Source organism: Chinchilla lanigera, unplaced genomic scaffold (genome assembly GCF_000276665.1).
Source record: "Chinchilla lanigera isolate Chin_1 unplaced genomic scaffold, ChiLan1.0 scaffold00151, whole genome shotgun sequence".
NCBI classification, from domain to species: Eukaryota; Metazoa; Chordata; class Mammalia; order Rodentia; family Chinchillidae; genus Chinchilla; species Chinchilla lanigera.
In genome coordinates this window covers 1,295,690-1,301,418 of record NW_004955552.1, presented here as the reverse complement: position 1 = coordinate 1,301,418, position 5,729 = coordinate 1,295,690, and positions in this window count along the sequence as shown.

Below are 5,729 nucleotides of genomic sequence, written 5' to 3'. Positions count from 1 at the left end.
TATTATAAAATCTCCAGGTAACAAGAAAAGGAGAATTTTATTTCAGCATTATTGTTCTGAAGATTGGAACATATCCTAGGTCACCTCAAACATAAAATATGACAGCCTAAAGCAGTATGACTAGACAGTAACAAAAACATGGTCTTGTCTCAGAACACCAGAAATCTATTTCTGGAACCAAGTAGAGATTTGCTAGCATTCCTACACATGGACAAAGACACCTGTGAAGACAGAAATGCAATTATGTAAAAACTATTCACTTATATCTGCCTATAAATATAGAAATATTTGAGGGCTCAATTTTAGTTTATTCTTTAGTGGGTAAAATGGTGTGGGCTGATGTATCCCTCCCGCTTGGTTTGGAAAGAAGAGAAACCTTAGTTTTACTCAATATGAAGCAGCCTCAGGGAAGTCACATCTCATCTATCAGATGCCCGAGAGCTTTGTAATGCAAATTGTACTTTTCTTTTCTTCTACCAACAACTTAATTTGAGACAGGATTGATTGACTAGAATGCTTGCTAATCACTTTGAAACAAGACTAGGCTGGGGGCCAGTGGAAGTTTGCCAGAATATTTCTTCCAAAGACAAGGTCGACAGCTGGTCTCATTTTGGAAATGCTTTTCCCCATTATCTTATCATTTGGTCCATTTTATACGGTCCACATCTCAAATTACAATTGTTATTTTGAAGATGCTACAGAGGTTAAGAAAAAAGACTCCATGTACAACTTAGTGGTATAGATTTAGCTATACTTTGGAAATTAGGTTTCCTTGCTGTAAATTTTAAATCCCCCTTCTCATGTCTTTTTTTCAGAGTTGGTAAGTATATCAACTGCTATAAATTACTGTTGAGCTCTAGCTTTCACATGCTAATGTGAACACCTTTGTTAGTGAAGTAGTGAAAACAACTTTGATTTGCCCAAGTCCTATGGAGTTTTGGCAGATTTGAGGGAAAGGAAATGAATATATATATTGGAGCCCCCACAATTGAGACTACAGGGGAGGGTGGGTCAAGGAGGATGATGGGGGTATGAAAATGATCAAAGTATGTTACTGATTTTTTTTTTTTTCCAGTACTGGGGATCAAACTCACGACCTTGTGCTTGCTGGTCAGGCACTGTGCTGCTGAGCTAAATCCCCAGCCCCTCAAAGTATGTTACTGAGACCAGGAGATAGACAAACAGTAAGTAGCTGGGATAGAGACTGAGTAAACTGAGCTAAGCACTGGGAAAAATGAACACAAGGGAAAGAGGCTCACTGGACTGTGTTCTGAGGAGCAGGGGAAGTCTATTCTCCTAACATCCGATGCCTAGCTAAAAATGGCAACCACAGCCATTCAAAGGGTAAGGGTTTGGGTAAATTGAGATAAGTTTTACAAAGTTGGAGTTCAGGGAAATCTGCTTGTCCTGATGTTAGAAGCCTGGCCAAAAGCAGCAGTTGCATCATCTTATTGTCTCATTTCTCACGCCCACTAACATAATCCAACAAAGTGAAAATAAACCTCTGAACTTGGGTGCCTCTTCGGCATCCTCCCTTGGAGCCCCTCTGAACTAGGGAGGGCTCTTATTCTTTCTAATAATTTGTATTCAGTTCGTTCCCCATAGCTATGTCCTGGACTTCATAGCTCATCATCTTCAGGAAAGAAGAAGTATTTTAAGATTTGAAAAGTTGTGTGAAACTGTTGAATCCTGTGCAGAAGTCCTAGGGAATGGCCATTTTTGAGCTGTTATATGACACACAGAATATATACTGCTGACTTCACTGTATACTGAGGTGGAGAAAGGTGGAATCTATTCATATCTGCCCTTTAGAATCATCTTTTTTGTGTATTCTTAGTCAGTTTCTTTTCTTGCCTCATGTTTCCTCTCCGGGGTGACCCCAGCTCTTCTCAGTCTGTCTCTACAGACCTGAACATGGCTGAAGAAAACCATATAACCATGCTCACTACTTTCCCTTTATGTTCATGAGAACTAAGCAGAGTTTTGGCTACATAATTTACAAGGCTCAGTGTAAAATGATACTGTGGGGCCCTTTGTTTAAGAGAACTGTTAAATGCAATAAAACGCAACCCTTTTTCATTTTAAAGGAAATTTATGACTTATAAACCACAGCACAGGTAACAGACACTTAAGTAATAACCTAAATTTACAAATTTCAATAAAGATACATAATATGAAGTTCACATGCCAGTGAAGCTGGCCCTGTCACTAACTCCTAGTGGCCTCTTACTACATTCTGATGTTCTACTTTTCCTTCTCTCAATCAAGCTTCTGAAAGTCTATTTCATAATTCTCCCTTTTCTGAAGCCTCCAACATTTCCTCTCCTAATTTTCATGATCAGTTGATGACCTTGGATATATTTTACTGAAAGAAAACAAATCCAAGCCAAAACCAGAAGTAAAAAGATGAGCTCATCAACCTCCCAGTCCATGACTATATCCAACTATTGTCTTTCTCCTTTCACTTTGTGTGCTACACTTGAACACTAAATCCTAACATCTTTCTCCAATTCTAGCAGTTCTCCAGTTTGCTTCTTGTAATATCAATTTTCACCTCTCTAGTGGAGTGTTCTACCAATACACAGTGGAATTTCTCCTAAGACGAATGTTTTCTGACCTTATATTCTGCTATAGCTACTACACCACTTCTGCTTTCTTGAGTGAAATTCTTTGAAAGTTTTTATATTCATGTCTCTAATTTCTCACTTTATTTTCCCACCATTTCTTAAAAATTGCTAATTTTAAGGGTGCTAATTACTATATTTTCATATTGTTGAATCCAATCGTCAATTGTTTGTCCTCATTTCACTTTATCATTAATGGCATTTCATAATAATTTTCTTTTTCTCTCTCTCTATCTGTCTCTGTCTCTTTGTCTCTCTGTCTCTGTCTCTGTCGCTCTCGCTCTTATTTATGTCCACCTGGTATTGAACCCAGGGCTTCAGGCACACTAGGCACATGTTCTATCACTGAGCTACCGTCCAAGTCTTTGCCTCTTACTTCAACTACTTTCTATTTTGGTTTTATGACACCACACATCTCTTGGTTTTCCTCCTTCTTACTGGCCCCCACTCTTGTTTTGATGGTTTCATTTCTTTGTCTTGTCCTCTAACTCCTGCAACTCCTTGGTGTTCAGGCCTCTAATATCTCCTTTACTTTCACTTACTCCCTTAGGGATCACGCACAATCTCATGGCTTTAAGCAATCGCTACACACTGATGACTCCCACATTCAAATGTCTAGTCCAGACCCCATCCTTGAACTCCAAACTGGTATATGTGTATACCTTGGAGACAGTTCTGTACTCTTTTCATTCTTCTATATGCTATATATTCAACCTGTCAGCAAATTCTGCTCTGCCACCTTCGAAAATGTCTATATTGTGACTACTTGTCACTACCTACCCTGCTACATCCTGGCCCAAGTTGTCTTGAACTTGAATTATTTCAGTGTTCTCTTGATCAGTCTCCCTCTCTATACCTTTTAGCAATTTATTCCCTATAAAGGGATCCTATTAAAAGGCAGATCTGGTAATATCTGTCTTTTAGTACAAAGCCTCTAATAGTTGCCCACTCACTCAGTGAAACCTAAAGACCCTGTGCAATAGCATATGAAGCCCTACAATGTGCTGTGTCTGCTTGTTTCTTCCTATGTCACCTCCTATAGTCTTCACTTGGTCACCCTCTACATTCCTCACTATTCTGATTTGTTGGCTTACACTCCTTGTTTGAGGACTCTGTCTGAAACATGTTTTGCAGATAACCTTGTGGATCATTACCTCACTTCTTTAGTCTTGCTCAAGTGCTTTCTAACTGAGCCCATCCCTAACATCTGAGGTTTAAAATGTGAGCTGGCACTTCTTGTCTGTCTACTCTGCCTGCATTGTTTTAGGGTCAGAAATTTTTGTTTATTTAATTTATTGCTGCATGCCCAGAGCCTATAAGTGCTTGGCAATATAACAATTAAGTATATATCTGCTAATTGAATGAAAAATAGCACTTGCAAATAGATACAGGGTGGAACATATATCATCAGAACTTTGCAGTAAATAAATCCTATTAGAAAATCAAAATTTTGCGGTCCTTGCTAATACATTATAAAAGTTTTCCAAGGATATTTCACAGTATAAAGTATATAAAGTCTACCTGGAAATGTAAGACTATTGGTCTTGAAGGAATCCATGTACTGTGACATCAAGAAATGGTAAGAAAGAACCAAGTCGGCTGTCATGGTGACTCCGGTAGTCCATATCCATACTGGGACTGACTGTGTGAGCCAGCAGGCTCTGAAATAGATGAAATGCACAGTGGACATAAATAGCATTTCTGCAGGAAGCTAGAGCAATTCTTTCATATAAGTAAGATGCTATTTGTTGTAAAGTAGCAGCAAATATGCTCCATGCAGTGCTTGAAAGAGCACCAAGGGATGTATGTTAGGAAGCCATCCCACTCATTTTTAGCAGAGCATAAAATCACCCTTTTATCAGGTTACTTACATAAAGGGATTGTACCTATTAATAAAAGATCACACATTCTTGTTTTTCCAAGACAAATGATATCCAAAACATCTCATTTTTCTGTTTCTTATTTTCTTGAGTCACTTTTTTTGCTGCACTGTATCACGTTCAGCATGAATTGGCTGGATGACTTTGAAGTGGTTTGTTTGTACTGAAGTTTTCTTCTAACTGTGCATCATACAGTCTTTATTTTCTGGTCAATTCAAGTCTAACCAGGATAGAAAATGTTGATATATATATATAATATCACAGGAATCATATGTCTATTTTGGTGAGTGATATATAATTTTGTTTGCCTTTGTGGGATAGGAATTGTTTTAATTGGAGTTTAATTTTTCTATCAGGTTGTGCTTGTCTCCGTGTTGCCTCCTATCTACTTAGTGATTTTGTTATTCTTTTCTCCTCTGTTCAATGAGTGAAAACTTTCCCTACATTTTATTTTATTATCAAGCATTTTAAGTGTCCAATCGGCTCACAACTATGTAATACTAACGTAAGAAAAAGTACTGGCAAAAGCAATGTGGAGGGCTGGCATTGCGGGGTGAGATTGGGTGACTGTTTCTGGTTTTTTTTTTTTAGTTTCTTTATACTTTTTGGCACATAGAACATTCTCTTTCTTTGTCCTTACGTCATTAGATATGGATGCAGTTTTGCTATTATGTGAATTACAGATCATCAAAAAGTATTAAGCAGATAACAGGAAACTGTTAGAGTAAGTATGCTAATTGGTGATCCTCAGACTTTTGTTTCCAGAACTGTCACACACCGTAAAAATTAAGGGCCCCCCAGAATCTTGCGTTTAAAATAACATTTTTTTTACATTTACAAATGATGTTTAGTTTATTAGAATTTAAAATGTAAAAATTTAAAAACACTTGCTAATTCATTTAAGATAATAAAATCCAACATTTGTACAATGAATGTCACATTTTGGTGAAAATCTTTCAAATTTTTAAGTTTTCTGATTTTAAAATTAGTGTAAGGGAAGGTAGAGCTTCTTAACAGCGTATCACATACAGCTCCGAACCAAGAGGCTGCTTAGCTGTTCTCAGTCGCCTCTCGCAGAAGCAGAGGACAGAGCGGCGCTGACCGTCGCAGCCCCGGTTCTAACGCCTCTTTTGACACGCGGAGGCGGGCCAAGATGGCGGAAGGCACGGAGGCGGGCTCACGGCCCGGCGCCGCCGCCGCGCGGGTTTCCTTCCGCTTCGCCCGC